The sequence below is a fragment of the Dromiciops gliroides genome, chromosome 1 (genome assembly GCF_019393635.1).
Source record: "Dromiciops gliroides isolate mDroGli1 chromosome 1, mDroGli1.pri, whole genome shotgun sequence".
In the NCBI taxonomy this organism is placed as follows: Eukaryota; Metazoa; Chordata; class Mammalia; order Microbiotheria; family Microbiotheriidae; genus Dromiciops; species Dromiciops gliroides.
In genome coordinates this window covers 172,470,573-172,491,247 of record NC_057861.1, presented here as the reverse complement: position 1 = coordinate 172,491,247, position 20,675 = coordinate 172,470,573, and the positions used below count along the sequence as shown (strand labels likewise).

General features: G+C 37.4%; 1 protein-coding gene across 6 annotated transcripts in view; it reads left to right on the top strand.

Annotated features, from left to right (window-relative positions):
- Window positions 1–6,034: 6,034 nt before the first annotated feature.
- The window catches only part of MAK (male germ cell associated kinase), a 93,698-nt gene continuing 79,057 nt past the window's right edge, over window positions 6,035–20,675 (top strand). For 5 of the 6 annotated variants that reach the window (XM_043970469.1, XM_043970457.1, XM_043970452.1 and 2 more), the window contains exon 1: window positions 6,035–6,198. The gene's annotated coding sequence lies outside the window, so the exon portion shown is untranslated. Of the gene's footprint in view, window positions 6,199–6,313; window positions 6,377–20,675 lie in introns of those variants that run through there. The other variant, XM_043970442.1, reaches the window with a different exon arrangement.

Sequence of the window (20,675 nt, the reverse complement as noted above, 5' to 3'; positions counted from 1 at the left end):
CAGTTTATAATATAATAACATAATCAGTTTCAGAAGAAATGATCATAATGATGTTGAATAAACATTAAGAAAAAGAATAAACTGACCTATTTTTTTAAAGTGTCAACAGGTATATTACTTGAAGATGCAGAACTGATTTCTGACCTTGTACCAGCCTTATAAAATGTTGGTGGTTCTATGGATTGTTCCAAATTTCTTGGGCAAACATGCAAGCATATACAGACACAAATATCTACATTCACACCATCCCTTTTGCCTTATGAAACATCAACCCAATTATTATGCTCCTCTTAAACAATCTCATTTTATTAAAATATTTTGCTTTTATATCACCTTCACTTCTGAATATGGCTTTCTCCATTCCTACCCCTCTTCTACTTAACCCTTTTAACAAAGACTTGAAAAAGAAAAGAGCACTTTAGCAAAAACAACCAATGCCAGTTGTCTAAAAGCACATCCCTAGTCTCCCACCCCCGAAAAGAGGATAGGAAATGCATTTTTCTCAACTCTTCTCCCAAGTCAAGATTGGGCATTAAAATTATGCTCACTTGAGATATGTTGTTGTTTGTTATTATTCTCTCCATTTTAGTTGTTACCATCATTGCGTTTCTATATCATAGACCAACCCACCAGAAATATCCACCAGAAAACTGGCATCTTTATCTGAGGCCACTGAGAACCTGGAATGTGTGTCAAGGCTAAGTTACCTTGAGACCATCTTATGAAAACAAATGTTGAAAGCTATCTTTACATGTAACTGGAAAATAACAAAATACTTTTATGATTGAAAAGCAATTTCTATATGTTTTCTCAGGCTTCATTGAATGTATCAAGTTCATCATTCCTCAAAGTAATATTCTCTTACACTAATGCACCATAATTTGTAAAGCCGAATATCTGACGGTATGAAGAGGTTAAGAGACTTGCTCAGGGACATAATAGCCAATTTGTGTTAGAGGCTGTACTTGAATGCAGGCTAATCTTAACTCTGAGGCAAGTTCTATATCCACCACACTGCTTCTCACTTTTGCTATTTAATATTATCTTATAGATTTAGAAAAATGGCTTAACCTGTCTTTTTAAATCCTGACTGTTTTGACTATAATTCCCAACTTTGAAATGTAACATGGTTGATTCAAGACCTACTATTTCAGGGCCATGCCTATTATATCAAACCTTCTGGGTTCTGAGATAACCTGAGATTCAGTGTCTTCTTTTCTCTGCCATCTTCTTGAGTCCCCATTGGCTGTGTTCTACTCATTTTTAGGGGGCCAATGATTAACAATCCAGGTTCTATTTAACCACTTAACATTAGATTAGCTTTTACAAAATTTACTTCAAAAATATTGCAAGAACACAAACATAAACATTTCCCCCAATAAATCAGACACATAATTCTCCCCCCCACACACACACCTTAGTCTAGGATGGGGGCAAGGATTAAGCTCAAAACTTAATCAGCTTCTCTCCTATCCAGTATCTGTCCTCATTATGGAGAAGAGGACAGTGATTTCACAGGAGTAATTTGGTTAAATGGGCAATATTCTTACCAACTCTGCAGCATAGAGACAAGGATAGTGTTTATCACACCCAAATATCACTGAGGGCTCAACCAGCTTTTACCACAAACAGGACCCTTCCTGACACTCCCTTCAGACATTGTCAGAGTCTTTCTAAAGAGGAGTAGAGGACAGAAAATTGTTAACTTTACAAAGTCCACATGAGATCAAGATGAGGACAACCTTAAAGATAACCCCTCTTAATCCAGTCACCTCTTTTCTTTTCCCCAACATTTTTTGTCAACACACACAAAAACATCCAGTTTCATATATGAGTGAATGATGGAATCCTGGAAAACATTCTACAGCCATGGTTATTTTGGCATAGTGCTCGGTTGCAATGTAGGGTTACATACTGATATCAAAACTATTTCATGATTTACCACTGCCCTACCCCACACTGTCCCTAGTAAGCCTCTCCTTGTGGCAAAGAAAAACAGATAAGCAAAGCAACATAGCAACTGAGGCTGACAGTGTTTCTGCAATGAAAAGAGATTTATTTCTAATCTCTTTTCAGAGGCAAGATTAGTAATTATAATTACAGCCTTTGCTTCCTGTATTGTTCTTTTAATTTACATTACTGTAAAGCTTATATATAGTATTTTTCTAGTTCTGTTTACTTCACTCTACATCAGTTTCTACAAGTCCTCCCATGTTTCTCTGAACTCATCATATTTGTAGTCTCTTGTGGAACAACAATAATCCAACCCAGTCATTTATTATAATTTGTTCAGTATTCCCCAGGTTTTGTTTGGTTTTTTTTTTTTTGGTCAGCTATCTTTTATTGGCAATTATCACTTTCCTGCTGTTTACAAGAAAGACAAGAACTTACCTAAACAACAAACTCCCTGAAAATTTAAAACAGCTAGGTAGTCTGACTATATAAAATGGCAAGAAATATTAAAACAAAGTCAAAAGACTAAAAAAAATAGAAGAAAATATAAGTTATCTCATAGCAAAAACAACTAATCTGGAAAACAGATTAGGAGAAAAAAAATTAAGAACAATTAGACTACCTGAATGCCATGACCAAAAAAAAAGCATTAAGACATAATATTTCAAGAAATCTTAAAAGAAAATTACTCAAATCTCTTAGAACCAGAGGCCAAAGAGAAAATAGAATCCACTGGTCACTTCCTGAAAGAAACATTAAAATGAAAACTCAGGAACATGATAGCCCAAATCTAGGGCTTTCAGGTCAAAGAAAAAATGCTTCATGCAACCAGAAAGAAAGAATTTAAGTACTGAAGACCGATAGTCGGAATCACGCAAGATTCAGCAATCACCACTATAGAGTAGTGGAGAGCTTAGAATAAAATATTCTAGAAGGCATTCCATTTATCTTTCAAAAAGGGATATTCTTTCATCTTAAAAATTAGAAACAATAAACATTTTAAAACAATTCAATTGTTTAAAAGCCTCAAGTGATTACCTATAATTATTATCAAGTTATTTCAATGGCACTGCCATTTGGGTGGAAGCCAACTGATACTATACTTGCCAAAATGAATAATGTTGAGAAACATATAGGTGTCCCAAAAGTCTTATTGCAGTTTTAAGCTATTAAAGCTTTAATAGTTTAAAACTATTTAATAGTTTAAATCTAAAGTATTTTTAGCTTCTATACAAAGATTATTTAATTTTAAGTTCATATTTATATTCAAATGCAGAAAATAGCACAAGACAACGTAATGGTATTGAGCTTATGCAAGTCTTACTGTCTCAAATGTGATCTTATTTGTTCATGCCATATTAAATTATCACTGTGCTACATTCACTGTCAGATGATTTGGTAGGTTAATTTTACTTTTTTAAACTTTGTTTTGAGTTTTGTTTTCACTGAAGAAAAGGGATGTATTTGTTCAGGAATTGTGTTAAAGGTATCCAATTGGGGGCAGCTAGGTGGTGCAGTGGATAGAGCACTGGCCCTGGAGTCAGGAGTACCTGAGTTCAAATCTGACCTCAGACACTCAAACACTTACTAGCTATGTGACCCTGGGCAAGTCATTTAACCCCAATTGCCTCACTAAAATATAAAAAATTTATCAAAAATTAAAGGTATCCAATTATTGTCACCACTCTTTAACTCTACCCTCATCCCCAAAGAGTTTTACATCCATGCCAGTCTGCATAAGGAGAGGAATATTTTGGAAAAAAATCTGCCTTAATAGTATTGGATAAATATCATCTGAACCAACAAGTAGTCTAAGGCAAACTTAGGTTTTCATGGACCTCTTAGACACTGCTACAGACTGAATTTCTAGGGAGACAATGAAAGTGGACGCATTCATCATCTTAGTCCCTGGGGACAATGGGCCAAGACTTCACTTTCTTAGCTTTTTGCAGTTCACAAGGTCATAACCATCTCTAATCTTAAAGTATAAAGAAAAGACACAATAAGCAACATTTGCATAGCACTTTAAGATTTGTGAAGCTCCATCCTCACAACTTGTGAGGTTGGTAGTACAAAGTATTATAATTCCCATTTTGTAAATGAGGACACCAAGGGTTCACTCTTGAGAGTTCTTGTTAAATTCTATGTTCCTTGCACATAAAGACTGCTCCGGGGCAGCTAGGTAGCACAGTGGATAAAGCATCAGCCCTGGATTCAGGAGGACCTGAATTCAAATCTGACCTCAGATACTTAACGATTATTAGCTGTGTGACCCTGAGCTTAACCCTCATTGCCCTACCCCCCCCCCCCAAAAGAGGTCTGTTCCAATCATTGTATTTGTATCTTCAGTGTCTTAGTGCAGTGCCTGGCACATAAAAAATACTAAATAAATATTTGTTGGTTGATTGTTGACTTACCCATACATTTACTAAGTATCTATAGGATTCAAAGCTGGTCTCTTGACTTCTAAATCCACCTCTTGCTGTTGTACTGCACTGAAGAAGTGGTCCCTGCATTACAATCCCACTTGGGATCCCAGATATACTGTCAAAATTAAGGTCATTTACTCCTCAATTAATCAATTCAGGGTTTGAAATTGACCTTAGTACCCTTTTGCTTAGGAGTGTAGTATCTAGAGCCTTATTAAAGTTTAATTCCTTACTGATCACTTAGAAGGTACTCAACAATTTAATTAATTTTTTGATTAATTGACTATAAAGTGCTGTGCAAATGTTATTAAAGCAGAAGGTGATTTTTTTTCACTATGTAGCAACCCTAATCCTAGAAGGGTTTCATCCCCAACTTTCAAGATAATTATTTGAGGTACAATTCTTCTTATTTGACCATTGAACTACAAATTAATATCTCACACAAAAGGCTACAACACCAATGCATAAGGGGCTGGTAAACTCAGATGTCATAATGGAAAAAACCAAGTGGTTGAAAAGGACCATTTAGTTGCTGATAAAATGGCACTTGGCAACTAACTTCAGGAATTGTTGTGAAACACTGCTACCTTGTGATGATTTAAGACATAGCACTGATTTCAGAAGGGAAGATGCTATTCCAGAGATTTGGTAGTATATGAAAGAAAATAATAAACAATGAAAATGAAAGTCCTGTTTTTTTCTCCAAACTCAGCAGCAGAAAGTCCTCTCCCTTAGGTAAGGAACATACATTATAACTTGTTTTATGGTCTTTATTCTCAGACTACCGTATAGAGCAATTTTATTTTCTATGAGACTTAAAGGTTTAAATTGGACTACAAATTTTAAGAAAACAGTATTTAAGGGTTTTCCTTCCTAAAAGGATGACCTAAGACAAGGCCTTAAAAAAAAAACAAAAACAGAGAAGGGGGCAGCTAGGTGGTGCAGTGGATAAAGCACTGGCCCTGGATTCAGGAGGACCTGAGTTCAAATCTGACCTCAAACACTTGACACTAGCTGTGTGATTCTGGGCAAATCACTTAACCCTCATTGCCCCATCCCCCAAAAAGGAGTGGGGGGGGGGGACAGAGAAGAGACAGTTAAGTTGCGCCCAAATGAGTTTTAGTTGTAGCAAGATTAGGTTTTGGATTAGGGGAGCAGCATAACAGAAACAGTACCTTCCCCCAGAGAGAAAACCTCTCCCTTGAATAGAAATTGATAGACTGGAGAACTATTAAATGGCAAATCCATTGCTTTACTGAGTTCTGTCAATAAACATCTGTTGAGCAACTAACGTGTGAAAAGTACTGTATTCTGCTATTATATGCTCTGGGGAAATTGGAAAATGCACAGCGCACTTTTTGTCAATCTGATTAAATGTCCCATGAGTTTGCACAGAAACACAATGTTTGTTTGTATGGATTCTGGGAAGGATGCTTCCCTCTGGGTTAATAAATGTTTGATGGATTGGATTAGATTCTCAGAAGGGGGATGAATTGCAGCCTTGGGGTTCAAATACACCTGCAGTCCCATGATGTCGATCTCCTCCCTCTATTCCCTTTAGAACTAAGGAAGCAATGTACAGCTAGAAACTGCTTGGGAGATCAGAAGAAGCCACGCCTCCAACCTGTACCATCCTGGGACCCGAACCAAGATGGCGGAGGGCGTTTCCGCTCCGGCAACCGGAGCCCCGCCCCTTCCACCTGAGCCCCTCCCCCTTTGGCCTCTGACTGAGAGTGAGGGTGTGAGCGCGCGCCCCCGTGGTTTCCTAGGCGACGAAATACACACGACGCAGGGGCTTCACAAGGGAGCGAGCGAGGTAAGCGGGCGGCGCCGGCAGGTAATCCTGAGAGGGCCGCCGGGGCCCCGCCGCCCTCCCGCCCTTATCTGTATAGTCCAGCTGGCCCTGCCCGGCCCGGCCCGGCCCGGGATGCCCCCCCGGCCCCCTGCCCGACCACGGCCAACCGCCGCAGGCGTGAGCCGGGGCCCAGACACCGGTGAGGGGGAGGTTGGTCTGAATGGGGTTTGGGGGAGGGGTTGGTAATGACAGTCGGGGTCACGGCGCGGGTGGGGGGGGGGGAAGTTCGGAGTCAGGGTTGGAGCTCTGAGAGGTGATAATGACAGAGGGAGGAGCGGGTAAGAGACTTCCCTCCCGTCTTCTCCAGGAGCTGAAAGCTGGTACCTGCGGGATTAGGGATGCGTTGTCAAGGTTCGAGGAGCCCCGGCTTTCTGGCTCCCTGACCTCCTTTGACCCGAGCCTTGGGAGGATGCTCTCCTCTTCCTGCCTGGGCTTCTGGTGAAAATATTGACTGAGTAGGGGAGCACTGTGGCACCTCAAGTGTAATTCAGTATTCAGCGCTCAGAAAAGAGAGAGAGAGAGAGAGAGAGAGATTAAGTTTAAATTAGGTTTGGACAGAACACATAGTACTTCGATACATGAATGCAATCCAATTGATAGAGTGATCTTTAAATTGTAGAGCTTTTAAACGAACAGAAAGACTGCTTTTCTGCCGCCTTCTGGCTTGGCTGCTTGGACCCGCACCTCCCTGCCCTCCCCTGCCCCACACCCACCCCTGTCCCCTGAGTATTGAGATAGCATGTGCAGGTAACTCCTGGAGGAGCTAATAAGCATAAGGTCTCCTTTCAGTAATACGATTTTCTCTCGGCTTAATGATAATCGCAGGAGCAGTTATGTGCTTCAAGGTATCAAAGTCTTGATTGATGGAGAATACAAAATTTCGTATCAATGAAACTGGTTCACAGATCCGGGAATTTAGGAGTGGGTTTAGAAATCCCAGATTCCCGGAAAGTGTTCAGAAATGATTTAGCTATATCAAATTCTTAATTGCAAAAATGAAGATTTTTTTCCTGCGTTAGTTATAAAGGGAAAACTGACTTTAACAAGATATTAGATAAAAATATCTTCCACGTTCTATATTAAAATTACTATTCTTTTCGATGGTGCCAAACTCCTTGTAAAGAAAAACAAAAGTTCACAGTTGCCTTTGGACATAACAGGGCATGCCTGCCACATACAAAGAAAAAAAAGTGTCGTAGTTTATCTTCCATACACACAACTTAATTTTTCTCTGTATTTTGCCTCTTTTTTCCCGCAGTAGGCTAACATGCACTCCCTTGTACTAAAAGTTTCCACAAGAAAGTATACATCAAGCATTTTTACCTTAATAGAAATTTGATGTTTACGATCTTGGTTATCTTGTAATAGTGACTAAATCTCCTTAGCTCTGTTCCTCATCTATAAAATGAGCGGATTGGACTTGATACCTCGTGTAACATCTCTAGATTGGGGATTCTGTGAACTCAAGTTAAATCTATTACTCCTCTAGGGGTTATTGGAATGTCTCTAGTTGTGGAATGAAAAGATTTGTCCCCTGTTAACTGTACTTCAAGTCTGGAAAAAGTGAGAATCACATGTGTCTATATACCAAATACAAACACATTCACATGAGCACACATTATAGTGTGTGTGGTTGAATATCGTGTGTATGATGTGTGTATAGGTTATACGTAGGTATGTATATGTATGTATACATATATGTTATATTTCTATATGTACATGTTTGTGTGCATGTACATAAAATTTCTTTTTTGGTTGGAACTTGTAGTTTCATCCATGCAAACAACTGTTGTGCAGAAAAGACTCTTGTCCCTCCACCATGAAGAACAGTTAAAATCCCTTCCAAATCTAAAATTATATAATTCTTTTACTGTGATTCTAACTTGCTATTCTTTCTACTATAACATATGGACTCTCAGAACTTAGTTTTCTTCATCTGTAAAATAGGAATTATGCCTGCACTGCCCACTTCATAGTATTCTCATAAGGAAAGTGTTTTTTTTTTTAAACTTTAGAGCGCTATAGAAATGTGCATTGTCATTAATAAGTATCATGACGAAAGTGGTGGTTTTGCAAATGCAATTCTAATTTAATGTTCAATTATGTCCCCTTCTCCAGCAAATCCCTAATTGATATTGATATTATCCCTTATAGATGTCCTTTTCTTCCTTTCTTATCTCATCCGTTCCCGTCTTCCAATGAGGTCACTGAACATGGAACCTCTTAATGTTCAGTTTTTGACTTCAGTTTCCTCAGGAATAAAACGGGTACTTTCCGTGATCTATGATTTAAACATTTTCTAACTTCCCTAACCTGGAATCATCCTTGGGTAGAAATTACCTAGCTTGTCCTATCTAAAGAGGATAAAATGCTATTCTAGTTCATTAGTAAGAGAAGCTGCTGTACTTTAAGGAAAAGAACAATGAATCAGAAGTCATAACACCTGGGGCACCAAGAGGATAAGTGACTTGCCCTGCAACTAGTGATGTATCAGAAACAGGACTTGGGTCCAAATCTTTCTGATTTCAAAGCTTGCCTATCCATGGTTCTTGTGTGTGTAAATGCATGTAATATGTTATATGTGTATATGTATGTGTTGATACATGTATAAACGTGTCTGATTGCATGTAGCTATATCAGTCTATTTATATTATATATATATGGTTATAAATATCAGGTGAGACATAAAACAGGGAAGATAGATGGTTTATGACATATTAGAACAGAGAACCTATAGAGCTTGCCCATCAGTTTATATATCTGGAGACAGAGGGTATAAATGGATAAGCTGGGCCCAGTGTTGAAGAAAAGGAAAGGGGCCATTTGAAAATTGCCATGTTCCTTTAATAATACCACATTTTTCATGAAAACAAAGACCCATCTTTTTGATACCAGCATTCTGTTTGTATTGGTGTGTAGCAGTGAAACATGGGTTACAATTCAGAATTTACAATTCTGAAAAATTAAAAAGGAATATTACACAAAGGACAGTGGAAGAAAGTATGGTGGGATGTGAATAGACAACAAAATATAACCAATAAAGAACTTCAAAGAACAGGACTTAAAGATGGTATCAAGAAATGGTATAAGAAAAGAAAATAGGCTGGGCATAGATGGCCAGGTCAAGGAATGACTGATGAAGTGCTCTGTAGATATGCTCAGGATGTCAAGAGAAATCAAAGGTCTTCATACTGGGTGGAGCCCTTATGTTGAATTTACAGATTATCAGGGGCAAAAATGGACAGGATAGGCAGGAAGGATGGATTGTGAGCTACAGTGTTGGAGAGAACTTCCAAGTCAACAGAATCACAAATCTATTTGCATCTTATGTGTGTATATTTATATGTGTTGTAGATGGGTATGTATACTAACGTTTATGTATATATAATTTATATTCAAGTGAGTATATGTACTTATGAGTATGTATATATGTATATGTACACTGTGTATTTGTATATGTGTGTATATTTTTGGAGACAAATTGTGGCATGGTGAATAGTACAGCCTTGAAGCCAGGAAGACATGAGTTCAGGTACTTTCAATACATACTATTCTCTGATACATATGAGCTGTGTAATTATGGAAAAATTGTTTAACACTTCAGTGTCTTAGTAACCCTTTAAAGCTGTAAGGCAGGGGCAGCTAGGTGGCTCAGTGGATAGAGCACTGACCCTGGATTCAGGAGGACCTGAGTTCAAAGCTGGCCTCAGAAACTTAACACTTACTAGCTGTATGACCTTGGGGAAGTCACTTAACCCTCATTGCCTCATTAAAAAAATAAATAAAGTAAAAATAAAGCTGTAAGGCACAATTGAGCAGGACAGTTTCATTTATGGAGGGACTTTCTTTGTTAGAAATTCCCTGATGTCAAAACTTGTTTTTTACATATATTTTGGAAAATAAAATTCTAAACAGATAAAAAAATAAAATAAAAACAAAAAACAGAAGTTCCCTACACTAATAAAATAATAATAACTAGAATTTATATAGCACTTTAAGGTTTGCAAAGTGTTTCACAAATATCTCATTTAATTACAGATAAGTTAGAGGAAGAGGTGGAAGAGAGATATTGGGGAAAATATGATTATGTTTAAAAGATACCAATGAAAAATTATCTTAAAAAAGAAAGAAAATGTTTCTATACATTAATATGCAGCCCAGGAATACTGAATAAAGAGACAGTTGACTTAGGAGTTAGGCAGGCTTGTTCAAGTCCCACCCCTGACAAGTCACAAATTCTCAATGACGATAGTCAATTCTCTAAAATTGTAAGTGATAGCAGGTAGGTGCTGATCTCCTTTGGTGACAGATTTCCTCTCTGGGAGTTCCCTACATGGATGAAATCACAGATCTGTACTACCACCCTCATAATTTATTTTATATCATATGTATAATATATTATTCATATGTATGAACAAAATATTTATAATATGCAATACATTACATGCTATAATATATTATATGAATATAACATTATTCATAATATCTAATATATATGTGTGTGCACACATGCATTTAGATTATATATGTAAGTCTAGAAAGTATTAGACCACTCTCTGAGGTGAATACAGTTATGATTATAAACAAAAGAAAAAAGAGATCACAACTCCTATTTTGCTTTTGTTTTCTCTGCCAAGATCTTTGGACTGAAAAGAACAGAAAACAAAATGACTAATGTGTGTGTGTTGATATTCAAATAAGAGCACTAGCTGTTCTTGAAGAATTAAGTCCCCTTACTTAGAACATCTCTGTCCAAGGATACTGAAAGAACAGGTAGGTGTGATTGCTGAGCCATTATAAAATATTGAAAGATCAGGGAGAAAGAAGCTTCTTTTGTGGAATTGGAAGGTCATAGGTGTGGACCGTTGTATAACATCATATTTTTTTTTTTGGTGTGTTGATTGGTTTTGCTGAATTTTGTTTGTTTTCCTCTCAGGAAAAAATGTAAGAGATGTTATAAGGAATGGTCCTCTGATAGAGTAGAGGAGGAGGGATATAGGTGAAATCTAAGCAATGTAAAAATAAAATATTTCAATTCAATATTTTTTTTTGTTTTTTGGGGGGGGGGGTTAGTGAGGCAATTGGGGTTAAGTGACTTGCCCAGGGTCACACAGCTAGTAAGTGTTAAGTGTCTGAGGCCGGATTTGAACTCAGGTACTCCTGACTCCAGGGCCGGTGCTCTATCCACTGCGCTATCTAGCTGCCCCTCAATATTTTTTTAAAAGACTTCCTTGGTCTCTTTGTTTTAGTGATTGACTTGAACAGGAGAGGCACCACAGAACTGGAAAAGGGTGAATGTTGTTACAGTTTCCATAAAAGGGGAAGAGAATGGAACTTTTACTCTCTACTGAGCTTGACTGGTTCCTGATGTGATTCTAAAATACTATTTAAAAGCACAGATATTCTTGAGGGTTTTTTTGTTTGTTTTGTTTTGTTTTTGGTGATGCAGTTGGAGTTAAGTGACTTGCCCAGGGTCACATAGCTAGTAAGTGTTAAGTGTCTGAGGCCGGATTTGAACTCAGGTCCTCCTGAATCCAGGGCCAGTGCTCTATCCACTGCGCCACCTAGCTGCCCCCAAAGCACAGATATTCTTAATGTAAACTTTGTCCAATCAAATCTTTTCTTCTTTGGTGCCATTTTTACCTCCTCTAGATGCACATCTGGGACAGTGATATTAGAAACTACATGTGGTAGCTCTATTGTCCTTAATGGTGAAAACCTTCATAATAAAAATGTTTGTAATTTCTTTCTCTCTTGCTCTGTTTCTTGTCCTTTATATCTATTTTCATCTTTAAATGCAGTTTTGTTCATTTAGACTTTGATTTCTTCTCAAGCTTTCTTTAAACTAATTTTACTACGCTCTGTTGCTTCTCTCTTATGAAGTAAAATTGATCATAATCATTATTCTTTGTAAAAATTTTATAGGCAAGTTGATATTCTAAACTAATATTGGCTTTGGCCACTATCTCTTTTCCATTGGCAAGTAAATCAAGAATTTGCTGTCTAGGTGCTTTTTAGACTTCTTCGGTCTCTTTGTTTTAGTGATTGACTTTTATTGAATTAACTTCATCATAAAATTAGAATTGGATTTTAATGTCATTTCTGCTCTTCATTACTAATTTTCATTATTAATTTCTTTTTTCTATATGTTAGGATTAAGTTGTTTCCTTTGGATGCTATTTCTTTTTATCATTCAGTTTTTTACTAGTTTTGATCTTTCTTCTAACAAGTCAATGATCTGATTACAGACAACTGATTCAAGGATGACTCATCAATAATTAGTTTTTTGTCTCCTAAAACATGGTTTTATTTTTTGTGATATTATTTAGTGTTTGCCATGTTCAGTACCTACTGATTGATTCTTTTATTTAAAAAATAGTATAAATCATATGAAGGCCTGAGGTTTCTTTGTCTTTGGCCTCTTTTATTCCATCTTACTAAGCCAAGCTATTCCGCATATTTCTCACCATTTACCTATTCCCACTTTTTCATCAAAGTCACTGAGCACCAAAGTTTTTGATGATATAATTTTAATGGTCTTATCAAGTTCTTCATAATAATTTCTCTACTTTTTAATCTTCTACAACCACTGTTGGTACATAAACTGCAATTATTTTCACAATGGTCTTTTTGTAAATACTTAGAATGAATCTTTTTTAATGAAATAAACAAAATGACCCATGAAATCTTTCTACTTGCTTTAGGATATATGATAAAATAAACTTTTCCATATCTTTTCTTTGCATTTCTAAGGGGTACTTTTGAGCTGTCCTTTTTGACTTCAACTTTCTTCTTTCTTCCTTTTTAGTTTCTAAGAATGTCAAGATTGCTGTGATTCTGCTCCTCCAGCATTATGTTCACTCATTGGACATTAGACAAGGAATTCACATTTAGAGGACCAATAGTCAAGTTCAAATTTATAGACAGACTAAAAACTGCAATTCTTAGCACATGTTCCCACCTTTCTGCCCCTATCACTATGAAAGGAAACAGGATACAAGGGACTGAGAGTCATTTTATATTTTTCTCCACAAATTCATACTCTTAATGCCTTATAGGAGGTGTGGAGGTGAATCCAGGGCTCTCCAAGGTTATGTTGAACACAAGTTCTGGCAGTTTCTAGCATGTTGGAAAACCTTATATGAAGAGGCTTATCACAATGTGAATGTTTAACTTAAAGAAGAAAAAACTAAGCTTTCTTTAAGTGTTTGAAGAATTGTCTTAGAAAAGAAGGGATTAGATTTATTCTGTTTTACCCCAAAGGAGATAAATAGGAGTAATGGGTGGAAATTGAAAAGTAAATTTAAACATTATGTAAGGAAAATCTTATTAAGAACTTGAGCTAGGGAGCAGCTAGGTGGTGCTGTGAATAAAGCACCGGCCTGGGATTCAGGAGGACCTGAGTTCAAATTTGGCCTCAGACACTTGACACTTACTAGCTGTGTGACCCTGGGGAAGTCACTTAATCCTCATTGCCCCACGAAAATAAATAAATAAATAAAAAGAACTTGAGCTATCCAGAAATGGAATGAGGGACTTCTGGAGGCAGTGGGTTCCCCTTTGTTTGAGGTCTTCACATGACCAGCTGTTAGATATTCTTTTTTAGGTATGAGTTGAACTAGAATTATATGGCCACTGAGGTTCCTTCAAACTCTGAAATAGTATGTTTGTATACACATGAATGTGCACATGTGCTCATGAGTGCATAGACAAACATGGAATGTGGGGAACAAGAAGAAATACTTCCTGGACCCCTACAAGGTATATCTTTTTTGTGGCTGCCTACTCCCCTACCTAAAAATTGGTCTCAGACTAAAGTGTTTAAGAACTATTAGATTGTTTTTAGCTAATTTTTAGAAAAGAGATCATTTTCTCTTAATTGAACTATATATTTTTCAGTAACAGATTTTTAAAAATTGACTTATTATAGCTGACAGAAGACCAAGCAAAACATTTTAAATGTTTGGTGGTTGTTGGGGTTTTTTTTTTCCATTTTGATTGTGCTTCTTTCCTCTGTGTACAAATTTATTTTCTTTAGTATGGAATATAAATAGATAAATAATTCTGATTATTTTCTTTTTACAGCAACACTGGCATTTTAAAAACTTTTGAAACTTTAGTCATGGCATTGCAGGATGGTCTACAAATCAGGTCACATCAAACAATGAAAATTTTATTCTATGTAAGAGCTGATTGACATATAAATTAAGCTTTTTTGTCCTCTGAGTGTCCATCGTGCTAATCTTTCTTTAATCCTGTGTAAATAGTATTAGCAGTATAGACCTGAAAATAAGGCTTAGGTTTCCAACAGAATTTCTCTTTAAGGTCATCTTACATAAGTAGAAGAGGAAGAAAATATAGCCAAAGGGAAGAAGAAAGGATATATCTGTGTGAGTTTGTGTTATATTTTGTCAAATATATAAATATATATATATATATATATAGTTCATTTGTATACATACACATATATCCTTATATATAAGAAGAAAGGCTATATATCCTATATAAATGTGTCTCAGTATATGTATATATATGAGGAAGAGAATATATACACATATAATGTGTGTGTATGCATACACACATATTATATGCATATATTATGTATGGATTATAGCTGAGATTCCAAAGGAAAAAATAGTTTTTAAAAAGTCAGGAAAATTGAACTAAGGGAGGAGTTCAATAAATATTAGTTAGTTGGCTGCCTGAAGAAAATTCCATTTGGGCCATAAATAGTTCTTTAGTTAAATTCCTTAAAGATTATACTTATGTATAATCTTACTAGGCTTTACAACAGCATATAAATATGAAGCTATTAATACAAATTAGTGTTACTCTGTCCTTAATTTGCAGAATGCACTTTCCTTAGTCAAAAGGGGCAGGTAGCTATTATAATTAAACATATTTCAAATGCCATAAATAGTGAACTATGTATGCTACATTTTCTTGATTTCAAATATAATGTACTAACCTATTTTTTTTTTTTGGTGAGGCAATTGGGGTTAAATGACTTGCCCAGGGTCACACAGCTAGTAAGTGTTAAGTGTCTGAGGCCAGATTTGAACTCAGGTCCTTATGAATCCAGGGTTGGTGCTCTATACACTGCGCCACCTAGCTGCTCCTCTAACCTATTTTTAATACTATAAAGTTGGGGGCAGCTGGTGGCGCAGTGGATAAAGCACTAGCCTTGGATTCAGGAGAACCTGAGTTCAAATCCAGCCTCAGACACTTGACATTAGCTGTGTGACGCTGGGCAAGTCACTTAACCCTCATTGCCCCGCAAAAAAAAAAAAATACTATAAAGTTATGGATCTCTTCCATACTAACTTGACTTTGGATTAGGTGAAATTGTTGACCCGAGTACATAGAAGGGAAATATCCAGGTGCTGCTGTTGTTGTTGGTTTGTTGTTGGTCCTTCATTCTGGAAGAGGACCATGAAATAGGGATGATGTCATGACTTGAAGTGAATTGGATTGAAGTGAGGGAGGGCTATACAAAGTCACATATGGGTCCAGTAGCAATATAAACATCAGGACAACTGGAGATGGCCCTGGATGTTTAAGGCAATTGGGGTTGTTACTTGCCAGGGTCATACAGCTAGTAAGTGTCTGAGGTGAGACTTGAATTCAGGTCCTCCTAACTTCAGGGCCAGTGCTCTATCCACTGTGCCATCTAGCTGTCCTATCCAGATGACTTCTATATTATAAGAGAAGGAAAGATACTCTAATAGTAGGTTTTCATTCTCTTGGAAATATATTCACTTGGTGATTTTTAGATTAAAACAGTGACATCAAAGTTAAATGGGAGGGGGCAGCTAGGTGGCACAGTGGATAAAGCACTGGCCCTGGATTCAGGAGGACCCGAGTTCAAATCCAGCCTCAGACCCGGGGCAAGTCACTTAACCCTCAATGAACCGCAAATAAATACATAAATAAACAAACAAACAAATAAATAAATAAAGGGAAAATTAAATGGAAACAGGGCCACTATACTATACATAAAGATCCCTGCTGGTTGCATGTGGACATAGAAAACCATATATTAACATTATTGGTGTTCTCTTATATTTTTATATGTTTCATTAAATATTTACCAATTCCATTTTAATCTGGTTCACCTGTACTGCAATCCATGTTTGACACCTCTGCTATAGAGGAATCTTTCTGAAATATTTACTTGGGACCCAAGATATATATAGTCTAGGTAGAATGCAAAATCTCAGTGAATTGCACACATATTTGAAAACATTTTAATTATTATTATGATTGGGAATGGAAATCCCTTTTCCAGTGACACTAGAGAAGAAAAGCTATGAAATGCCTAAGTGAATTACTAAGGAGCTACAGTAGGCCAGCCTTAACTTAAAATGGTTTGTGTTCCAAAAGCTAATTTTTAAATCAGTTGTTTGGAACTCCAAATATATTTTCCTGTAGAAACAATACTATAAATTGTGACTCCCAAAGTAGCCATAAAAATCAAGTTAATCTATTATGTAACTGAAATAATAAAATTTAGCCCCGGGGGCAGCTAGGTGGTGCAGTGGATAAAGCACTGGCCCTGGATTCAGGAGGATCTGAGTTCAAATCTGGTCTCAGACACTTGACACTAGCTGTGTGACCCTGGGCAAGTCACTTAACCCCCATTGCCCTGCAAAAAAAACCCAAAACAAACAAAACAAAACAAAACAAAAACTTAGCCCCACTTACAATTCTCCAGGGCATATAGACCATGTGGTTGTTGGGGGCAAGGAGAAAGGAAGCAAGGAAGGAAACAAACATATGTTAACTGTTTTTTATGTGTCAGGCAATGTGCTGAAGTTTGGGGATATAAATATAAGAGGAAAGACCGCTGCCCTCAGAGAGCTTACATTTTAATGGGGGAAGAGAGCACACAAAAGAGAGCTGAAAACATAGGGGGAGGAGGAGGAGGAAAGCAATGAAAGTACCAGATTAGGGTTTGGTTTTTAATCTAGGGAAAATTGGGATGAGAGCCCTGAGGGAAATGAAGGCAGGCTGTCCTGGGGCAGAGAGGGCAGAGTATGATATGGGGAGGGGTATCCCTGGGTGAGGTGGTTGGGACTTCTGGGATCTAGTAACTAGAGAAGCATGGTTTGAAGTCCAGGATGTCAAGGACAAGATCAAGAAGGGAAAAAAGAATGTCCTTTTCCTTCCCTGAGTCATCCATCGTCCCCATCTAAATGCTAGAGGAGGTGAACCATGTCTTCTATACCTTCCTGTCTATGCTATGTTTTTTCTACCCTCCTGTGGTTCCTGCGCCTTCATGCTGCCCAGTATTCTGCTGCTGTAACACCTGATTCAGACCTTTCAGTGCTTCATGTTCCAAAATTACCATTCTCTCTTCTCCGCTTCATTATTCTTCCTCCATCAAAATTCCCGTTTTCTCAGTATTCTTGTTCTTTGCCAGATATCAGGAAAAAGGCAATGGGATTAAAAAAATACACACTGAGGTGTCTGACTCTTTGTGAATCCATTTTGGGTTTTCCTTCTCCAGGTTATTTTACAGATGAAGAAACTGAGGCAAAAAAAAGGTTAAGTGACTTGTCCAGGATTACACAGCTAGTAAGTGTCTGAGGCCGGGTTCAGTCAGGAAAGTTGGTCTTCCTGAATCCAGGCACTTTATCCACTGCGCTACCTAGCTGCCCCAATAATAATAACAACAACAAGATGATAACACCCTTTGATCCTTTCTTTCATTGTCACTCAGATTTTTAAAGAGAATGCTTATTGACCTAAACAAATCTCTTAGTGGTAGTGTTTCAGGCAGTTTTCTATTGGAAAGTTCCAGGCAACAAGAGGTGGGGACTAGGAGGGTACTTCATACATTGCTATCCAGGTGCCCATCCTGGAGTCAGTCCACTCAAATTGTTCAAGTTTTCATTAACTTATCCACTTCTGATGCATACTCCAATACAGCGATACTAGCATCCTGACTCTTCCATGCACAGAACACTCTAATTCTCTGTTTCGAGCATTTTCTCTGCTTGTCTCCCGTGTCTGCTACACTTCCTCCACTGGTCTGCCTATTGACCTTCCTGATTTCCTAACTAAAATCCTATCTTTTACAAGAAGATTTTCCTAACTTTTCTTAATTCTAGTGCCTTCCCTTTGTTAATTATTTATTATTGTTTCTTGTATAGTTGCTTGCTTTGTATATATTTGTTTACATATCCTTTCCCTGATTAGATTGTAAGCTCCTCTTTTTCTATCCCCAGTGTTTAATACAGTGCCTAGCTAGTAGTAGGTACTTAACAAATGTTTACTGATTCATTGATTCTGACTCAGTGAATCAACAGAAATTTAGCAAACATTTAATATGTGCCAATGTTAGGTACTGCTAATACAAAGACAATCCCTGCCTTCAAAAAGCTTACATTCTGGGGCAGCTAGGTGGCGCAGTGGATAGAGCACCAGCCCTGGAGTCAGGGGGACCTGAGTTCAAATCCAGCATCAGACACTTAACACTTACTAGCTGTGTGACCCTGGGCAAGTCACTTAACCCCAATTGCCTCACCAAGAAAGAAAAAAAAAGCTTACATTCTAATGGGGGGGGAGGCAAGGGGAGAGGAGAATAGAAAACATGTGTAAATAAATACAAAGCACATGCAAAGAAAATAAAAGATAATCTTAGAGGGGAAAGCACTAACAGGTGGGGCACCAGGAAAGACCTTATGTAGAGTGCTTTTGAATTGACTCCTGAAGGGAATCAGGAATTCCATGCGGCAGAATTTGGAAAAGAAACATTCTAAACATGTCTGGTCAGTGCAAAGGCATATAAATGGAAGATAAGTGTCATGTGCAATGGCCAGTATGGGTGAGGAGAGTAATAGATAAGAATATTGGAATGGAAATGCTAAACAAAGAAGTTTATATTTGATCTTTGATGTCATAGGGAAGCAGTGGAGTTTGTGAAGTAGAAGGGTGACATGGTCAGACTAATGCTTTAGGAAAAGCATTTTGGTGGCTATGTGTAAGAGATTTTATTGGGGAGGCACTGGAGACAGGAAGACCAATTAGGAGTCTATCACCAAAATCCAAGGGGAAAAGTAATTAAGGACTGAATTAGGCCTTAATGTATGTGATGACTGTGAGTAATAAGATGTAGTCATATGGGAGAGTTTCTATGGAAATAAAAATGACAAAATTTGTCAACTGATTGGATGGATGTATAGAGTGAGTAATATCGAAAATTAAATACGTTTCTATTGCCTGTCTCCTAAAAAAATAATAAACACATCAGAGAACATGTCTCCTACAGGACAAAACCAGATCAAATCAGAGAAATTATAATTTCTCCTACAAGAAAAACCAGATCAGAAACAGACAGGAAAAACATAATACCAATTTATTTTGTCCCAAGAAGAAATATAAGCATGATCATGCAGAGACCATTTCCAAAGGGGCTAGAGGACTCCCTCTTTCTGAGGGTTTTCTTTGCTCACTAGTAACTTCATTAGCATGATACAAATCAACCCAAAGCAAATACCATAAATGTAAATCAGTTAAACAATACAAATCTGTTTAACAGCTCAACTTAAAGCAGATGCTATGGTTAGATTATGTGGAAACAGAAAAGGGTTTTGTCAAAAACAAGAGTATCTAGATAGTTGATCAGGAGAACAATAAGATCTTTTTACTTTCTTGTGGAAAGAATTTAGTGAATGGGAATTTCAAAGGGGGCATTTAAATTTATTCTCTTGGGGAAAGTGAATAGGGATGTCTGGCTTCAGTTTGAAGTCTTTGTCAAAAGGCATTTTGCTCCTATTAATCCAGGGTCTCCTAGAATCCACTTGGATAATTTCGCAGCTCCATCAAATCCAGGTGATCCCTATATTTATCTTAACAGTAAAAATGAGGATTCAAGAATGGCACTGAGGTTGTAAACCTGGATGCCTGGAAGAATGGTGATGCCCTCAATAGTAATAGGAAAGTTTGGGAGAGAGGTGTATATGGGGTAAAAGATGAGTTTCGTTCGAGTTATATTAAGTTTAAGGTGCCTATAGGACATCCACATTGAAATATACAGTAGGCAGCTGGTGATGTGGGATTGGGTTCAGGAAAGAGATTAGGGCTGGAGACCTAGACCTGGAATAATTTGCATAGAGATGATAATTGAACCCATGAAAGCTAATGAAGATACTAAGTGAGACACTATAAACAGAAAAGTGGGCCCACTGTTAGGGGATATGACATGGGGTGATGATCAAGCAAAGGAGACTTGAGAAAATGAAGAAAAACAGGTAGGACAACCAAGAACAGTGTCAAAAAATCCTGATGGAGAATATCTAAGATGAGAGGGTACTTAAGAGGTTTTGCTTCAGTGAAGTCAAGAAGGATGAGCAGCAGTGGTGTGAGACAGTAAAAGGAGCCCTGGATTTTAGACTCAGACTACCTGAGTTTAAATTTTGCTGCTGAGTCTTCTT